The sequence below is a fragment of the Gracilinanus agilis genome, chromosome 5 (assembly GCF_016433145.1).
Source record: "Gracilinanus agilis isolate LMUSP501 chromosome 5, AgileGrace, whole genome shotgun sequence".
NCBI classification, from domain to species: domain Eukaryota; kingdom Metazoa; phylum Chordata; class Mammalia; order Didelphimorphia; family Didelphidae; genus Gracilinanus; species Gracilinanus agilis.
Genome location: NC_058134.1, coordinates 120,288,935 through 120,308,907, shown reverse-complemented (window position 1 = coordinate 120,308,907; position 19,973 = coordinate 120,288,935). Strand labels below are relative to the sequence as shown.

The 19,973-nt window shown below is 38.2% G+C and overlaps 1 pseudogene; it reads right to left on the bottom strand.

Annotated features, from left to right (window-relative positions):
• Window positions 1-271: 271 nt before the first annotated feature.
• LOC123249926 overlaps window positions 272-19,973 on the bottom strand; it is a 90,598-nt pseudogene continuing 70,896 nt past the window's right edge.

The window sequence follows — 19,973 nt, the reverse complement described above, 5'->3', positions numbered from 1 at the left end:
TTCTATCCTCCACCCCCTCCATAATGAAGCCAAAAGAAAAAAATGGAGGCTTAATTTTGTAATGTCCTAGTAATGACTCTGAAGTATGGAGAGCTTGGGCTCCTGCATGTCTGTAGCTTTCAGAAGCTTGGCTCTCTGCCTTTCTTTTAAGAGGATACAGATACTTAGTCTATGGGATAAAGTCAGCTGCTGTATTGATCTCAAGTCAAGAGGACTGTAATACTGTGCTTAACCCATGGTCCTCTGGGGCTGGCACCCAAATGAAGGACATTTAGTGTTTTCTGGATTTGTGTTTGCTGTGGATGACATCATTTCTGCCAATATCATACTGACCTTTCTCCAGGGTCTCCACATACATTGTAGACATGATCTCATTTGTCCCTGTAAAGTCCCCAGGAGGCAGCGACATCAAAATCAGAATCTTTATAGAATGGGAAAATAAAATATTAGTTCAGAGCCTTCTAGCAAACTGCAATGCAGGGCTACTGTGGTCAGTTTACTGGCTAGTGTCCCTGCTAGAACATGGTGCATTGTGTCATCTCATATGGCATTTGGCTATTTTCTATTGTCAGGGGCTATCCTGATATCTCTGCCATACTTCCCCTTGCTCTATTTCCCTCTATCTGGGCTAGCATTACTTGAATGTATTCTGTATTCCTAGCCAAAGCTGTATGTCCTACAAATCTTCATTCCAACATTTGGAAATATATGTTCTGCTGATGAGTGGATTGGTAGCATGAGACATACACATGAGACAGCACACATTTCTGGTGGCTACTTTTTGGTGGACCTCTTTTAAACTCTTTGGCATCATAGAAACTTTTCATAAAAGATTTCATAAAAGAGGGGGGGGGCAGCTAGGTCCTGGGCCCAAATCTAGGCCCAGATAATACCTAGAAATGTGACCGTGGGCAAGTCACTTAAGCCCAATCGCCTATCCCTTACTGCTCTTTTGCCTTGGAACTGATACTTATTATTGATTCTAAGACAGAAGGTATGGGTTTTAAAAAAGAGAGAGAACCTTGATAAAGTTCTAACATAAAAGAGAAAGATGTACAACATTACATTTGGGGCTCAAAAATCCAACTTTATAAGATGGGGGCAGTGTGGCTGGATAATAGTTCATCTAGAAAAAAGATCTGGGGACTTCAGTTGACTGCAAGATCAATAAGGACTAATTGTGTGATGTCAGCTAAGAAAGCAAGCATTGCCTTTGGCTGCCTTAAGAGATGTAAGGGTGTCCAGAACTATGAAGGAAATAGCCATGCTGTACTTTCTGCCCTGGTCAGATCACATCTGGATTGGTGTGTTACTTCTTGGTACCAATATTGGGAAGGATATTGGTTAGCTGGAAAGTGCCTTAGGGGAGAGTGATTACAACCATAAAAACCTCAAGTTCATGCTATGTGAGGATCAAAAGAAATAATTGGGAGTGTCTGGAAGAGGGCTTAGGGGGTACATGATAACTATGTTTAATTATTGAAAAGACTGTCAAGAGGGTGAGGGATTGGACTTAATCTACCTGGCCTGAAGACCTAGGAGTAATAGGTTGAAACTCAGAGAGCAAGATTTAGGCTAGATGTGTTTACATAGCATTTATATAGCACTTTAAGTTTTGCAAAGCACTTTACAAATATTATTGAATTTGGTCCTCCCAAGAACCCTTGCCTGGGGCTCACATAGCTCATGAGTTTCTGATGTTGGATTTGAACTCAGGTTTTCTCGATTTCAGGGGCAGTGCTCAATCAGCCTACCATCTAGCTGCCAATAAGGAAAAACTATAACTATTACATTATCCCCAAATTCCCTGGGAGCTACTTGGGAGAAATAGTGACAGTGAAGATCTCTTAGAAGCCTTCAAGTTAAGATGTATTGGGCTATCATTTCTTGTTGACTGTACTGTATATGTTTTATATGGGGGGACTTGGTAACAAACCGATAATAATATGAACCAAACAAACACCAGTACCATGAATACTTTCCTTTCCATACCCTTCCCTCCCTAATCATTTGAACATCTCAAGGTGAGACAACTCAAAGCCAATCCAATATTGCAAGTCTCTTTTTACACATCTCTATTACAAATTCAACATATCCCCTTGATCTAGCTTCTCTCTCTGTCTGTTGTCTCATACTGAGTTCTTTTAAAGATTTGTAATGAGCTTTTTGCTGGCACAAAGATGGTAGGATGGTGGTGTAAGAGTCACTGAACTCCACTCATATTCAGGTAGATAAGAGCAGATATTTAAGCCAGCTTTATTATTGCCTTCAGTGTTGGGTCAGACTGTCTGAACTTTTGGGTAAGTTATAGTGAAGAGTATGAGAGAGTGAGAAAGTGGGTGGCAGAAGAGGTTCTGAGGAGCTTTCAGTGTCTTGACTGTGATAACACCTGTTGGTGTTGCACATGGTCCTGGAATACATCTGTGTTTCTTTGGAGGTCTTGTATGGTTCACGTTGGGTCTCATACTGTTGGGGAGCCATGACGGAGATGGGCTATGCAGTAGTTGATTTATAACATGCAGTAAATAAAAAGGGATCATAAAACAAAAATACAAAAGCGTATTTGATCAGTGAAGACACAGTGTACTACTTTGACCACATAAGCAGATCGTTTATGACTGAACTCAATCCTTTGCCATTGGGGAAGACTGTCCTGTGGTGGGCATCCTTGTAACAGATGGTGATGCAGTATATGACTACTTATCTGAAGTGTATCTTCTGATCTAGTTACACAGTCTTCTCCACACACTGCATTATAGTCATAGTGGCTGTACTTGCATATGACAATGCATCTCTCATCATCAACTCCTGCATAAAGTCTTTCCTGATTTTCCTCAGCTCTGATGCACCCTAAAATTACTTGGTATGTATTTCTCTTGGTACATGTTGTTTTCCTTGATAGAATGAAGCTTTCTGGAGGCAGGTACTATTTTGTTCTTGTCTTTGTATTTCTAGCACCTAGCATAGTATCCGGTAGATATTAGGAATTTATTAAATGCTTATTGGTTGATTGATTGAATCCTGATTCTCATATCTAGAGAATGGTAGCTTAGATGTCAGGCAATCTAGCAGATCCAGGGTCAGAAGTCTGTCAGGAGAAGCCAAGGAAGTCTTTGATGAGCTGAGAAGGATGAAAGATTTGAGAGGTAGAAGGATAACTGTTTGCAAAAGAAAAATATCTTCTCCCATTCCTTCTACTCTACCCTCATGCTTCATTTCATTCATTTTGTTTGTGAGCAAGACTGGCCCTTATTAGAGTCTTATTTGACTCACTGTTCTGGGTTAGATGACAAAGGTAAGGGCATTTTTTCTAGATGGCCCCTAGAATGCACTGTATGTCACCTAGGAGAAAAAAGAGTAACATGGAGTAGTCATTCCTAGCCCTAACCCTATTCTTTTAGCGCATTAGCAAGATCATTTGCTTTTCAGTAGACAACTTGAAGCAAATAAAAATAGAGTTCTCCACCTGTAATGACACATTGAACTGCTAAATTTCAGCAGGAGATGAGAGATAAGTCAGCATTTATCCTTGATGTTAATAGGGTTTATCAGACATTTATGGAGTGCTTTAGCAGTTTCTGGGCAGTAGAAGAGTCATGGAGGGTAGACTCTAGGTCTATGTTGGTAAAGCTGTGGCATGGGTGAAGGGGTGGCACAGAGAGGGCTGCTCCATTCCCCCTCTCCATAGAGCCTGAGGACATTTTTGCATGTCCCTCCCATTGTCCAACTGCCCCATGAGAGCACTTCCTCCCTCCACTGTCTGGGGTAATGCAGGGGGCCCACAGGCAGCTTGAAATTGAATTTTGGGCATGCAATCTTGAAAATGTTTGCCAACACTGCCCTAGGTAATGGAGCACCTAGGGTAGCTAGTTGGTACATTTCAAGGAGTAAAAGTGATGGAAAATAATATTTATGGGATTGTAAACATATACCCACAGGGAACCTAAGAGGTCATCTAGTCTACACCATCCCACCATTTTTAGAAAAGGTAAATGTGAAGAAAGAAAATGACCTACCTAAAGTCACAGCTGAGGTAAATAACAGAATGAGCTTTGAACCCAATTTGTTTGAATCCAGAACCAGTGGTCTTTCAACTATACAGCATGTTGCATCTCCATTAATGATCATATTCTCTAGTAAAATTAATTAATTTGTTTGTTACTTTAAAATACCCAGTTAACTCCTTCCCCTTCCCCTATTAGAGAAGTTCATTATTTGACAAAAAATATATATGTATATATAAAACTATGTCTTGCTCGTTTCTATTTATCAACTCTTTCTCTGGAGGTAGGCATATAAAGTCATTCTTCAAGCAGTTTTTCTGTTGCTGTATATAATGTTCCTAGTTCTACTCATTTCCCTCTTCATGATTTAATGTAAGTCCATTTTTTCCAAAATTAACCTGCTTATCATTTCTTATGGCACAGTAGTCACTACCATTTGCCACAACTTGTTTAACCATTCCCCAATTGATAGGCATCACCTCAATTTCCAGTTCTTGATCATATTTTTCTCTTCTATACTTTTCGAAGTATTTTCATAGCCAAGACCTCCTTTTTTCTATATTCACATAATTATGTACATATACATATCTATATCTCATGATGTGATACACACATTTATAATGACATATATGGATTAAATTTACCCATTTTGGCATGTAGTAGTTCTTTGAAAAGCTTAAAGCCCTCTTAATGCAAGGTGGCATTGTTTATTGTTTTTATTATTCAAAATCACCATAGATGTAGGTAGGGTAAGCATTTTGTTGTCATTGTCATTGTCATTGTAATTTAAGTTATATTGATGTCCTTTGGTTTTATGTCAGTCATTTCCAGGTGGTCTTTTGGATAGGCATTCTTATTCTCATTCTACAAATAAAGAAACTGAGGCATAGAGAGAGTTAATACTTCATTAAAGACCCTGTAGCAAGTTTTGAGGGAGTAAGATCCAGAGCTTAGGTTACCTGATTCCCAGCCCTGGGATCTTTCCACTATACTATGTTGTCCTTTCATAATGTTAGATTGGTTGGTCCTATTTGTGAATAGGGATTGGGAAGTAGAGGTTATTCCTGTCTTTTCTCTTGACTCTCAGTGGAAGGCTTTTCCTTCTTGGTCCTTTCTTTCCTTGAAAAGGGACAAGAACTCTTTCTTCCTACGTAGACCTCAAGGTTAGATTTATTCTTTATGCTTGTTAAGGAATTAATTGAAACACTTGATACCAGCAAATATTTATCAAAGTATTTCCACCAGCTAATCCCTATGGAGACACAGAAAGGGAAAAGTCACATAGTTATGCAAGCAATAGGGGACACTGGAAGCAAGAAATTCTTGCCAGGAGAGGAGTGCCATGCTAAGAGAAAACATATTTAATCCTCTCATTTCACCTCTGACACTGTTTTTCTGAAGTTATGTCCTTCCAATGCTCTCTCTTTCTCTTCACAGTAGCAGCGCAGGGCCTCTGGTCTGAAAGTTATGGCAGCTGTGTTGGGTTATTCTTTATCGGTTCATCTCTTTACAGTTTTATCCAGAGTTTTTATGTGACCTTGATTATAATGATCTTTTGGATTTGGAATTTGGAAAGATTTAAGGAAGAGATTAGTGCCACCCCAGCTTTTTATACATTTTCCAATCTGAGGATAAAGAGAGGAGAAAACTCAAATTACTCACAGACAATAAACAGAATTGAAAACTCAGGCAGATATACCATTTTCCACCTATGTTCTTGGCATATACATTTGCACCTACATTCTATTGAACGGGCTGCTTTTTTTGAAAGGGGTACATTAGAGAGAAGAATGCTGTAGAGAACTGGGAGAGGAGAAGACATCATTGTGTTGAGGACTATATGATAGATGAGGGCAGAATGGCAGGGTAAATGTAGTGTAATGAAGTCTGCAGCTGTAGCAAGGTAGAATCTCTCAATAATCTTAAAGCTTCCTATTCCTCCCTATGAGTGCTGCAAAGGCTGTTCGAGTCCACGAGTTAGTCCTTACCCTCTTCTCACTGCCTTTGAATGGTAGCAAAAAGACAAGTATACAAGACAGCACTAGGGCAAAAGCACAAAAAAGTTCTGTAAATCAACTTCTCAAGACAAATTAATTTATTGATAGACCACCTGACCTCCTGGTGGTTATAGATAGAGACACCAGGACATCAAATTGCTTCTGAAGTCAGAAGAGAACTGGGATCAAATCTGACATCTGATGCTACCTGTGTGACTGTGAACAAGCCAATTAATTTCTTCAAACTTTAGTTTTTGCATCTGAAAAATGAAGGGGCTTGACTGACTCTTAAGATTCCTTCTAGCTTTACATCTCCTTTTCTATGAGCCTATGACTGGGTCAAACTGGGGAGGAAATTATGTGGGCCATAACTGCTATGGGAGGAAGAAAACCATGTAGAAACTTCCATGCTTTGCTCTTCTTGGGTGTTATGCTTAATTGTTTCTCTTTGCTGAAGGAGTAAAAATGCTGTCAGGATCTTCTTAATTTCGCTGTTCTGAGGGAAACCCCAAATTGTCCCAACCTAGCAATAGCTCTGCCACTGAATGATGCCTCCCTCCCTTATCAGTGAATCTTTCAAAACATCCCAACTCAGCATTTGTATTTCTATCCTGGTAGTATATAACTCCTAAACTAAGCTCTACGATGACAGAAAACTGTTATCATTGAGTTATGAGGGTTTGACTCTTTCCCTCTTAAAATTAATTTTTAACCAAGTGGATTATTTTGAAAATCCTACAACTATCCCCACTGTCATAATTTCTACTTACCAGCCCATTTTTCCTGGAGATGCCAGGCAAGGCTCTAGCTCTCCTGTAGCAAATGTAGAAATTTACATGTTTGGAGACAAAAAAGATTGAAAAATGACTTAACTGAAGTTCATGTGCAAAAAAAGGCCTGAAGAACCTGTGAGTAAAAAAGGTGTCATAGAAGCCAGATCTTCACAAACACCATGACATAATTCAAGGCTGCATTAATAGAAATATAATATCTAGAATGAGAGAGGATAGTTCCAACATACATCTGTGCTGGTGTCAGGCCACAGATGGAGGTTTGTGGTCTCATTTAGATGTCATAGTTTAGTCGGGACATTTTTGATAAATTTGAGAGCATTCAGAATGTGATGAACAGAATGGCGAAAGGATAGGAAGTCACATTGAATGGGAAATATTTAAGCTATGGAAGAATAGTCTTGGAAGTAGGAGAAACATAATTGCTAATTAATTGAAGAGCTGTCATGTGGAAGACTCAGACACTCTGTGGAGCTACAGAATCAGGATGAAGATGAATTGTAGGGAGGCAGATTTTGGTTCAATATAAGGAAAAACAATAATTAGGATTATCAAAAAATGGAGTAGGTTGCCTTGTAAGTTTGAGAGGGTTTAAGTAGAGTTTAAATGAAGGGGATAGGCTAGATGATCTCCAATGTTCCTTCTAAATCTAAATCCTATAATCCTATGATGTATGAGGGATGTTGTAGAAGGGATTCATACATTATGCAGGAAGTCGAGTGAGGCAGCCTCTAAGGTACTTTCTAACTAAAAGATTCTGTGAGTCTCTGGGAAGCATTAGATTAGATAATGTGAGTTCTGGTTTCTTTTTTGATCAATAATCTACCACATGACTTTGGGCACATCACTTTCTTTCTCTGTCTCATTTTTCCTATCTCCAAAAATGGCTCTGTTAATAATAGGAGACAGTTATATGTGGAAAGACATCAATTTCATGACTTAAAGTTATTATTTAAGAACAAAGGGGGAAAATATTAAATTGGAATGTGATTCTTGGTAGTCTTCCTTCTCTCTTGCTGCAACCCAAAGTCTGAATGCCCCATATCCTTGCTAGTTGTTGACAGTAGGACTTCTAACTCAGAGAGAATAATAGAGCAAGGAGGGATCTTAAAGGGTAATTTCTACTCTTTAATTTTACAAATAAGGAAATTGAGCTCTCGAGAGCTTAAATGATATGCTCAAGGTCACATAGGTAGTGAGTGGCTGAAGTAGTCTGAACCTACATTCTTTAACTCAAAAGCACTTGACTTTTTCATTGTTTCATATTGCTGCCAGAGCATCCAAGGCACAAGGAAAGAGATTGTTTAATATTTGTTGAGAACCCATGATAAATTATGTGCTGTATAGACTAGTAGAGGATCAATATATTTTAGGGAATTCCATCACCTTAAAATTAACCAAAGAGAGATAAATATAAGCTTCACTTAATGTTGTTGTCAGTGTTTTATTTTGGAAAAAAATTCCCATCAGAACTGGAGGTGATTCAGAAATATTCAACTTTCATTATGGGTTGGTTCCATCCAAATTATATTTTTTTCATCAGAGTAGGTCTCCTATGAGAGAGGGCCATGGAGAAAGGGAGGACAAGCATGGCTAGGCAAATGGTTACCTTTATAGAAATGAGTGAAAACTGAGGCCATATTTTATACAACATAAAAGCATTTTTAAAATTAGGTCAATCAACCAATAGTTTGCTCAATGAAATTTGTCTGAATCAGTTTCCTGGCTTTTAACTGAAGTAACTGAATCAGTTGGCTGTATGACTTCAGGAAAGTATATTCTTAAAAAAAATAATTAATTAATTAATTTAGAATATTTTCCCATGGTTACATGATTTGTGTTCTTTCCTTCCATTCTTCCATCCCCTCTCCCTTAGCCAATGAGCAATTCAACTGGGTTTTACATGTATCATTGATCAAGACCTATTTCCATATTATTGATATTTGCAATAGAGTGATCATTTAGAGTCTACATCCCCAATCATATCCCATTGACCCATGGGATCAAGGAAATGTTTTTTCTTCTTTGCTTCTACTCCCACAGTTCTTTCTTTGCATGTGAATAGCATTCTTTCTCACAAGTCCCTCAGAATTGTCCTGTATCATTGCATTGCTGTTAGTAGAGAAGTCCATTATGTTATATTGTGTCACAGTGTGTCAGTCTCTCTATGTACAATGTTCTCCTGGTCCTGCTCCTTTCTCTCTGCTTCAATTCCTGGAGGTTTTTCCAGTTCACATAGAATTCCTCCAGTTCATTATTTCTTTGAGCACAATAGTATTCCATCACCAACAGATACCACAATTTGTTCAGCCATTCCCCAATCGAAGGGCATCCCCTCATTTTCCAATTTTTTGCCACCACAAATAATGTGGCTATAAATATTTTTGTACAAGTCTTTTTCCTTATTATCTCTTTGGGGTATAAACCCAGCAATGGTATGGCTGGCTCAAAGGGCAGGCAGTCTTTTCAAGCCCTTTGGGTACTCTCTTCCTCTCCTTCTTATAATAGTATTCTTTCCCTCCCCCTCCCATGTGCTTCTTTATGTGGTATAATTTATCCTATTTTTCTTCTTCAAGTTTCTCTTGGTGACATTTTCTATCCCATCCCTTTTTTACATATCATCTTAAGCTACTTAGTACCCCAACCTCTACCTATGAATAATTCTACCTACTATGATAATGAAAACAATTTTCGAGAGTTACAAATATCATTTTTCCATATAAACAATTTGACCTTACTGAAGCCCTTAATTTTTCCCCCTCTTTCTTGTTTACCTTTTCATGTTTCTCTTGAATTTGTATTTGGACATCAAAATTTCCATTTAGTTCTGGTCTTTTCTTTACAAATACTTGGAAATTTTCTAGTTTGTTAAATGCCCATACTTTCCCTTGTAAGGATAAAGTCAGTTTTGATGGGTAGGTGATCCTTGGTTGTAGACCCAAAATTCTCTTGTTTTTTTGAATAGCATATTCCAAGCATTGTGGTCCTTTAGTGTGGAAGCTGCCAGATCCTGTGCAATTCTGACTGGGGACCCTTGATATCTGAATTGTCTCCTTCTGGCTTCTTGAAATATTTTCTCCTTGCCTTAGAAGCTCCTGAATTTGGCAATTACATTCCTGGGGGTTGTCTTTTGAGGATTTAATGTAGAGGGTGATCTTTAGACTTTTTCAAAGCCTATTTTGCTCTCTTGTTCAAGAATATCAGGGAAGTTTTCTTGAATAATTTCTTATAATATGATGTCAAGACTTCTGTTTTTTTTCCTCTAGGTTTTCAGGTAGACCAATGATTCTCCAATTGTCTCTCCTGGACCTGTTTCCCAGGTTAGTTTTTAAAAAAATGAGATATTACATGGTTCCTTCTATTTTTTCATTCTTTTGATTTTGCTTTATTAATTCTTGCTTTCTTGTGAGATCATTAGCTTCTATTTACTCAGTTATAGTCTTTAAAGAATGGCTTTTAGCTATGATCTTTTGATTTCCCTTTTTGGTTTGGTCTAACCTATTTTTCATGGCTTTTAGCAGATCAATTCTTGTCTCCAATTTGCTTATTATTTCATGTGATTTCTGTGCCTCTTTTTCCAAGTGGGAGATTCTGTCTTTTAAATTGTTATATTCTTTTTTAATTACTTGCATTCCTATTTCCCATCTTTCTTCCCAAAGTTTCTTCTATCTTTCTTACTTAGTTCTTGAACTCCATTTTGATTTCCTCCCAGAGCTTGTGACGAATTTCCAATTTTTTGGAAAGTTTGGATGTGTTGGCTTGCTTGTCAATCTTTGCTTTCCCCTCTATACTCTGCTCCTTTTCTCCATAGAAGTTTTCCATTGTCAGAGGTTTCTTCATTATATCTCACTTTTTTGGCACTTGTAGATCATAGTTCTTGGGTATTGGTGGCTATTGCTGTGCTAGTTTTATCTTACCTTCTCAGTCAGAAGTCTGAGTGAGGAGGCCAGACAGCTCTTAGTATAGGGAGCTACAGAATAGTTTTTGCCCAGAGGCTATTTTTTGAGTCTCCACAGCATCTACTGTGGGCAGCCCATCTCTGCACTATCTCCACTCTGAGTTCCGTGCTCTGCGGGACCCACATCTTACTGCCAAGGCTTTGCACTGTCCTCAGGGTAAGTCTGTGGCATCCTCAGCCAGCCCCTGAGAATTTAGAGATTGCCCTGGCATTTGCTCTGACTCTGACATGATAGGTGGTGTGGGGGAGGAGTGATCAGATTGCGCTTTGGTAGGTGTATTTTTACCCCTTTATAGTGTGTAATTGCCCTATCTTCTGCCCAAATCCTGCCTATCTTCAAATGTTGCAATATGTGGCAGAGATCATTTACTCGTTTGATTTTGACTTTTGTCCTTTTGAGACACTTTGTTGTGATTGGTAGTAGAGAGAGTCATAAAGTTCCTTCTACACAGCAGCCATCTTAGCCCTGAAGTAGGAAAGTAATTCTTAACTAGAGGTAGAAGGTAAGTTCAAATGAAGACATTCTGATTCTCAGTGCATGGTGTAGCATCAATTTCCTTGACATAGTCCTTTCCTAGCTCCTGAGATTCATGATAATATTTGGATTTTTTTACTAAAATTCCTAGCTTTGAGCCCCCACCAATGGCCTTATACCACATCAAGCTAGCTGCCACATAAATTCAGAGCAAAGACATTGAATTGAGGCAGAATGGTACGATAATAACTATGAATTTCTTTAAACATTAAACACTTGCAATTCATTTCCAAATGACTTGTCACCTCCAAATGTCCCTCAGAAGTGCCAGTTGATTTCCAATGAACTCTTCCCTTTCTCCTACATAGTAAGTCAGAGATTAGCATATGAAGCAGGATCAGGTCACTTCATGTCCATCTTAGTGTAGTGGCACTGCAGTGAACATTTTAGCACTTAGTATAGAAATTGGAGACCCTGGAAGAAATGCAGTCATGAAAGCTGGAGTTGGACCTTTTGGTGTTAATCATTTTTCTTCCTATTCTTTAACTCACAGGGTAAAGAAAATTAGAACCCTAATCTAAGAGGTAAATAGGTTAAATTTATGGCAAGCAAAAAACCCTTGTCAGATCAGGTGATAGAAAATTCTTTTGGGACTGATGGACAGTGCCTTCTAACAAGTGACTACATGGATCCTGAAGTGAGTTATTGGTCTAGTGTAGACCCAGCTTAACATAGGGTATTGGTTTTGGCCTTCATTCTCTTGAGAATAGATACTTATAGGACCGCGTTCTGCTGTTACTCATTCATGCCTGGAGGGAATTCTTGTAATTTTCAGTGTCACCTTATTTTTCTCAGGGTTATATGTGTAGGTTGGGAGGTGGGGGGCAGAAGATATTGTTTGGGTTCTTTTTTTTTCTAATTAGGTGGAAAGAGATGGAACCTTAGCTGTGACTCTGCAGCCCATTCCTCATTCTCCCTAGTGCTCCCAGTAATGGTACTTACCGGAAAGACAAAGCCATTTATCTTCCCAGCATTCCAGCCAAGAGCTCAGGGAAACTGTGCTGCACTGCTGTCAGAAGAGATATTAGGGGCTATAAAAAGCCACCTGATTCCATCCCCTCCTTGCTCTCAGCTTGTGACCCCTTTCCCAGGGAGACTGGCCCAGTGATTGCTGACTCTCTGTCACCTGGAAGTTATAGGACTTGAAGGCATTTTATTGGAATTTGGCTACCTTGATTATCCTATTCTTCTTTCTCCTGCCTCCCAGCTCCATCCTTTCCCTTTCAGAGATTCAAATATCAAAAGAGGGATTTTGTCTTTTTAATTTATTTGCTAGTTTTTGAGAGATTAGGTTTGCATGCAGAGGATGGCATTAGGAAGGTCAAGATCAAACCCTATGAGGCAGACAGCAGTGGAGAAGATACTCAGAGCTGCTTGGGGAAGAATAATTCAATTCAATTAAACAAACATACACAATTCCTGTGCAAGACACTGTGGGAGATCCTGGAACAGGTACAAAATTCAGATAAAATAAAATCTCTGTCCTCATGGAGCTTTTAGTCTAGTAGACATATATGACAACTATAAACATATATATGTGTACCTCTATATACATATGTACATATAGGCATATATCTATATGTTAATATATCTATTTTTAATCTTTGAGACTAGCATTCATTTCACTATTCCACTTTTACTCCACACACGTATGACATAACATAATATAACAAGGACATATTACATGCAAGTCTAATAAAATCTCATTTGTGAGAGAAAGAAGTGATTTAAATGAACAGGTCAGGGGGCAGGTAGGTGGCTCGGTGGATTGAGAGCAAGACCCAGAGATGAGGGTGGGGTTGGGGTCCTGTATTGAAATCTGTCCTCAGACATTTCCTAGCTCTGTGTGTGACCTTGTGTAAGCCTCCTAACCTCCACTGCCTAGCTCTTACCTCTCTTCTGCCATGGAAACCAAATATGGTATTAATACTAAGGCAGAAGGTAAGTTTTTTTTAATGAACAGGATTTGGATTTGAATTCTATATTTGTCATATAATTGTATGGCTTTGGGTAAATTATAAACACTCTCATAATTTTTTAAGTGACCTTAAATGTCACCTACTTTAAAGTCTTTTTAGCTCTGTAATTTTGGGAAAGATACTATCTCAAACTCAGTTTCCTCATCCACAAAATGGGAATAATAGAATTTTTTTCATCTATACAATGAGGGGTTCCATCTGAATGACCTCTATGTTTTCTTTGAGCTCTAAATCTGATTGTAGGTGAAAGAAGGAGACTTGTGGTGAGAGTCCAGGATTCCATCAATGTGGTTATTCCTTTTTTTGCTGCAACTTACTGAATTTGTGACAGAAAGAAACATTATCAGATGTTCAGTGTTTTGGTGATGAATCTCTCCGAACTTTGTTGGATCTCAGATGAGAGATATGCTATCCATCATGAGGTCTATTCTTGAAGCCTTTCTATGTAAGAAGAGCTTATGAAAATTTTACTTTACTGGCCACATATTTGGGAAGATCAAATCACTTCTTTGCCATGAATGATGAAACCTTCAGTGGGAGAACATATGCACAGATAAGTATAATGTCAACCCGGTCCCCTCCACAAATATGATGAATTTCCAAGAGAGGGGACAAAACAGAATGTTATGTGAATTTGGAATTGGCAAAAGTCTTTGTCAACTGAGAAAATTAAGGAAGACTTCATGGATGAAGTAGAATTTGAGTTGGGCTTAAAAGATTGTCAGAACTCAGTAGATTAGAAAGAAGAGAAATTCTAGGCAAAGGGAACATTTAATGGTTCATATTTATATGTTGTTGTTCAATCATGTCTGACTCTTCCTAACCACATTTGGAATTTTCATGGCAAAAGTACTGGAATGGCTTGCTATTTTCTTTTCCATCCCATTTTACAGGTGAGGATGAGCTGAGACAAACAAGGTCGAATGACTTGCAAAGGATCACACAGCTAGTAAGTGTCTGAGGCTGTATTTGAACTCAGGAAGATTTGTCTTCCTGGCTTCAGATTTACACTTTATCACAGTACCATTTAGCTGCTCTTCTACTTATATAGGGCTTTATAATTACAAACTGCTTTACAGAGTATCCTTTTTGGTCCTAGTAACAGTGCTGTGAAGTATCTCTGACAAGTAGTATTATTTCTAGTTTATAGATAAAGAAATAGATTTTAGAGAAGTAAAATGATTTGCAAGGTTGCCTAGGTAGTCAATAAGTATGGATGCAGTCAGGACTTGTAACTCTCTGTTGCCTCTGGAATATGATCCAGACTCTTCTATTTGGCTTTTGAAGTCCTTCACAATCCACTTCTAGCATCCCTTTCCAAGCTTATTACTTATTACTTCCCCTGACATACTCTATGGTCCAAACAAACCAGTCTGCTTACTATTCCCCATCCATAACATTACATCTCTCACCTTTTGTGCCTTTGCAAAGACTGTCTGGCATACCTGGAATGTCTTCCCTCTTCATCTCTGTTATTTTAGAATCTCTTGTTTCCTTCAAAGCTCACATACTACCTTCTATGTAAGGCCTTTCTTGACATCCTCTCTTATTTATTGGTACCTCTCTCCTCTCTGCCCCTCCTCCTCACTCCATCACCTTGTATTGACTTTGTAAATATTGTATACATACTTAACTATGTACATGTCGTATCCCTTGAAAAGGTAAGGATAGTTTCATTTTGCTTTTATATTCTTAGTGTCTGGCATGGGGTTGGTGCTTAACAAATGGTGGTTGATTTGATTAGAATGGTTGATTGATTAGAACACAGGTCTTTCTATTACATCATGTAGAAAATACTCTCCTCCCTGCTCCTGCACACTCTGTGATGCTACTTGACACTTGGTGGGCTTCAGAAGAGGAAGAACTCTCTTTCTCATATACCCATGGCTTCCGCCTACCCCCATGTCTACCTACCCAGTAAAGGCTATTGCTCTTAAAAACAAATATCTTCAAACAAGCTCACGGGAATAGGACTGGGTGGGTTTTGGAAAGGTTGTCATAGGGTATGTTCAGCCTGGTTTCCTTTGGGAAGAAGACTTGTAAAATCACAGACTTCTAGCATTTTCACAGCAACTTTGGCAATATAAACTTACTGCTTGTTATGTACACATGGACTGCCTGGGGGAGTCTTGTAAACTTCACTGTACTTTCTACTCCCTATTGACAGACTGTTGATTGCTCACAGGAAATATGCTCTGGAAAGCAAAATCATGGGGGGTTGCATTCAAAAAGCCCATGTTGTCTTTTGGCTTTTCAGTGCAGGGAAGGTAAGTTGTTTAGTTACTCAGAAGCCCAATTTATTTATTCATCCATAAAATGTGTGTGTGTGTGTGTATTTATGTCTAGCTATACTCAGTTATTTTTTCTTTTTAAAAAATGTAAAATTTTTTTACATGCTGATTCAGTTTTTTATAGTAATTTTCTGGCATTTTACAGTCCATGTTCTCTCCTTCCTTTACTCCTTCCCATCACCAAGATGGCAGATGATATGATGACATAGGTCATACATGTGTTATTACACAGTACATATTTCCATATTCATCATGTTGTGAAAGAAGATATATTTGCTTACACTAGAGAAAAATTTATGGAAGAAATAAAGTGAAGAATGGTACACTTTAATTTCCCTTCAGATTCCATCAATTCCTTCTGTGGTGGTAGATTTTTTTCCTTAGCCTCTTGGAGCTGTTGTGGGTCCTTGCATTGCTGATAATGGTTAAGTCATTTATAGTTAATCATTGTACATTATTGTTGTTACCTTGTACAATGTTTTTCTGGTTCTGCTAATTTCTCTTTGCATTACTTTATACAAGCCCTTCTAGGGTTTTTTTGGTGATTGCCTTATTCATTTGTTATGCATAAAGGTATTCCATTACAATCAATATTACAATTTGTTTATCCATTCCCCAATTGATGGACATTCCTTCAGTTTCCATTTCTTTGCTGGTCCAAAAAGAGATGGTACAAATATTTTTGTACAACTAGGTCCTTTCCCTCATCTTCGTAGTCAGTTATTTATGGCTTAGTACCACAGGGACATAAATTTAGAACTGAAAGGAACCTTACAAGGAACCATAGGAACATGAAGTTAGAACTGAAAGCAACCACAAGTAATCTGGATCAGTTTCGTTATCTTACAATTGAGAAAACAAACCAAAGAAGTTTAGCAGAGTGGCATGGTATTGTGGGAAAAGTACCATGTTTGGAGTCACAGATTTAGAACTAAAAGGGACATCAAGTCTAATTCTTTGATTTTACAGATGAGGAAACAAACCAGGGCCCAAAGCCTTGGTTGTAAGCATTAGAGGTGAAATTGGAACCCAGGTCCCCTGACTCTAGAGACTTTCTGGTTTCAACTCCACTTCTTACACTTCCTACTGGTATGGTTTTGGGGTAAAGCACTTTGCCTCTCCTTTATGGGTAAAATGAAGGGTTTGACTAGATGACTCTGAAGCTACCTTTCAGCTCTAAAATGTGTGATTCTTAAATGTGATAACAAGTATTTAGTACCAGTTGGTACTTAGGCTACTTGCATGGCATTAGGTGAGTCACTTTACTTCAGGTCTTTAGTTTCCTCATCTATAAAATAAAGGTCTTGAGTAGATGCCCTCTAAGATTCCTTTTAGCTTTAAATCTTTGATTGTTACAAGGCTTACCTAAAGTCACTTGGGTAGTAAAATGGTGCAAGCAGGATTCCCCAGATCTTCTGACTCCAAATTTATTGCTCTTCCAATGTATTACACTCAAGGACATAAAGAAAATACACATTTATTAAGTGTCTACTATATACCTAGCACTGTGCTAAGCACTTTACAAATATTATCTTGTTTGAGTCCCACAACAGCCCTGGTTGGTGCTATTATCCCCATTTTATAGTTGAATAATTGAGGTAGACAGGGGTTAAATGACTTGCCCTCTGTCACATAGCTAATAAGTAAGGCTGGATTTGAACTTGAGTTTTCCTGATTCTAGGCCCAGCTCTCTCCACTGCAACACTTAACTTCCTTAAGGTATAAACTTGTATTTTGCTGTTGTTATTTAGACATTCAATTATATCTCACTCCTTGTGATCCCTTGGACCAGAGCAGCCCAATATTGTCCATGGAATTTTTTTGGTAAAGATACTGAAATGGTTTGCTATTTCCTTCTCCAGTGGATTGAGGCAGACAGAAGTTAAGAGATTTCCCCAGGGTCACATAGGTAGTAAGTGTCTGATGCCAGATTTGAACTCAGGTTTTCCCATCTCCAGACTCAGGGCTCTATCCACTGAGCCACTTGGTTGCCTCAAGGTATGTAAGTTCTATCTATTCAATTTTTATCCATCATTCAATGCCCAACTCAAATGTCATATCTTCCATGAAGCTTCTCTGATTTCTTGAGTCCACAGTATCTCTCTCTGCATTGCCCTTTGTAATTTTGTTACTATACTTTTTATATCATAGCTTGTAATAAAGTTCCAGTATCCCTCCTAATAGAGTATAAGCTCTCTTTATATCTTTTTATCCTCCAAGGCCTTGATCCTAGCAGCTTTTAATTTGTAGGCATTCATCAAATGTGTGTTGAATAAATAAATGAATAGTTCATGTTAGTAGACAAAGATGGTTGAGATAAACAAGTAATATATTCCATGTCTAAGTCCACTTCTTTCTCTTCAGTGTCTCAGTTTCCCCCTTGATTTGATGGTGAGCATCATAAATCTTACTGCAGAATAGGTTCTTGAAGATGAATAGAACCTGAACTCTAGGGAGAAATATGTTCAATTGAATCTGCTCATTTTTCACATTCTAATTATATAACTTGGTGGTGTAATGAAACTGGAGATATTAACTCACTTTTCAGAGGAGGAAACTGCTTGAGAGAAGGAAAGAAAAGAGCAGTTGGCTATAGAATTAACCATGAGAACTTTTATTTCTTGGATTTAATTTCATGCCACAGGGACATACTGATTAGTAAGGGCAGGCAGGCAGTATCCTCTTTGAAATGTTGATATAGAAATACAGGACCTTACAGGGTGTGTTAAAGCTAGATGTTACTGTGTAGTGGTGTGTATAGAGGGGAGTGGAGAGGAGAATATAATTTGACTTTTAACATAGTAATAATGCACACATATATCAATTTGTTGTAATAGTGTATTATCTGATTTGATGCTTACAATCACTCCATGGAGAGGGAATGGGGAACAGAGAGAGCAAGTTTGACCATCCCTATTTTATAGATAAGTAAACGGAGTCTGAGATGGTGAGTAACTCACTCAAGATTACACAGCCAAGGAGACATTGGTAAGGGGAGGTTTTGATGCTCAAAATAAGGAGATGGAGTAGGGAGGCAATATGGCATAGGAGAAAGAGCACTGATTCTGAAATCAGACCTGGGTTCAAATAAGACCTCTAATGCTTATTCTCAATGTGATCCTGGGAAAATCTCTTCATTACTCAGTATCTTATATGTAAAATAAGAAAGAAGAAAGAACTAGATGGATTCTGAAATCCCTTTGAGGCATAGATCCATATCTAGTACCTTGGACCCAAGGTAGCTTTGATTTGAGCTCCATCACCAATGAAAATATACTAGCATCTATGGAAAATATTGAAGTGCCCATGCACATGACAACATTCTATTGTTACAAAAAGAATCTCCAACAAGATACCAGCTATATGAAGGGAACTCCCCTCTCTCACTAATTCCATTTTTTGCCTCCATTTATTTCTCTAAGTATCTCTCTTTAGGTCTCTTGCCTCTCAGGAGATTTGGTTATATTTGTATGTAACTTTTGCTACAAGTAAATGGAAGCAGTACAGAATAGTGAGAAGAGTACTTGATTTGTAGTTAGAAAACCTGCATTCAAGTCCTGCCTTTATTATTCAGAATTCAGATCCTGCCTTTGTAATTTTTCTTACTTCTGTGATTCAGGACAAGTTAATCTATTGAATCTTCTGGTTTTTTTTATTATTATAAAATGATATTTCTATGTGACCTCTGGGGCCTCTTTTGATCCTATGAATTTATAATTCTTTAGTCCTGACAGCAAGCCAGTGTAGGTGTGGTATATCCCTTGATAGAAATGCACAGTTAAAAAGCCACTATTTCTGCACCTTATTTTTCCACTTATTTCAAAGGGATCACGCAATACAGGAAAGGACTGCTTTTAAAACCAGGAACTGTCTATGGTCCTGAATATACTGAGTTATTAAGGTTGCTGTCCAGGGACTGATAGTTCCATGGGCTTTGGGCATAGTAGCAGAGCCTGTATATTCACTTTCACAGTATATCTATGCAAACTTCAGCAGAGCTGTAGCTGAAGCTAAGCAAGGAACTTAAAAGCTATGCTGATTATCTTTAGAGTGACCGTTCCTCTTGCCCCCCCATCTAGTGATAGAGACCAAACAAGGGATAGGGTAAATGATGCTTATTCAATGCTTCTATATTTGGGAAACAGGAGGAATTTTCTGGGGCGATATCTCTGAACAGATACACAGGGGTTAAAATCACAGCACAAACAAGTCAAAATAAAAAGGCAGGCAAATTGTGGAGTTGTAGAGACTGATAGTGGAATGAAAGAAGTTGTGTTTCCTAAGACTAAGAATTGCAACAAAGTGTTGTAAAAGCTTGTAAAGCTTTTGGTTCAGACTTTACTGAACAAGGAACAGGGTGTTGAGCTAGAGAGAGTGATTTCAATCTGTGACAATTAGTTGGTCTGTAGAAACCTGTG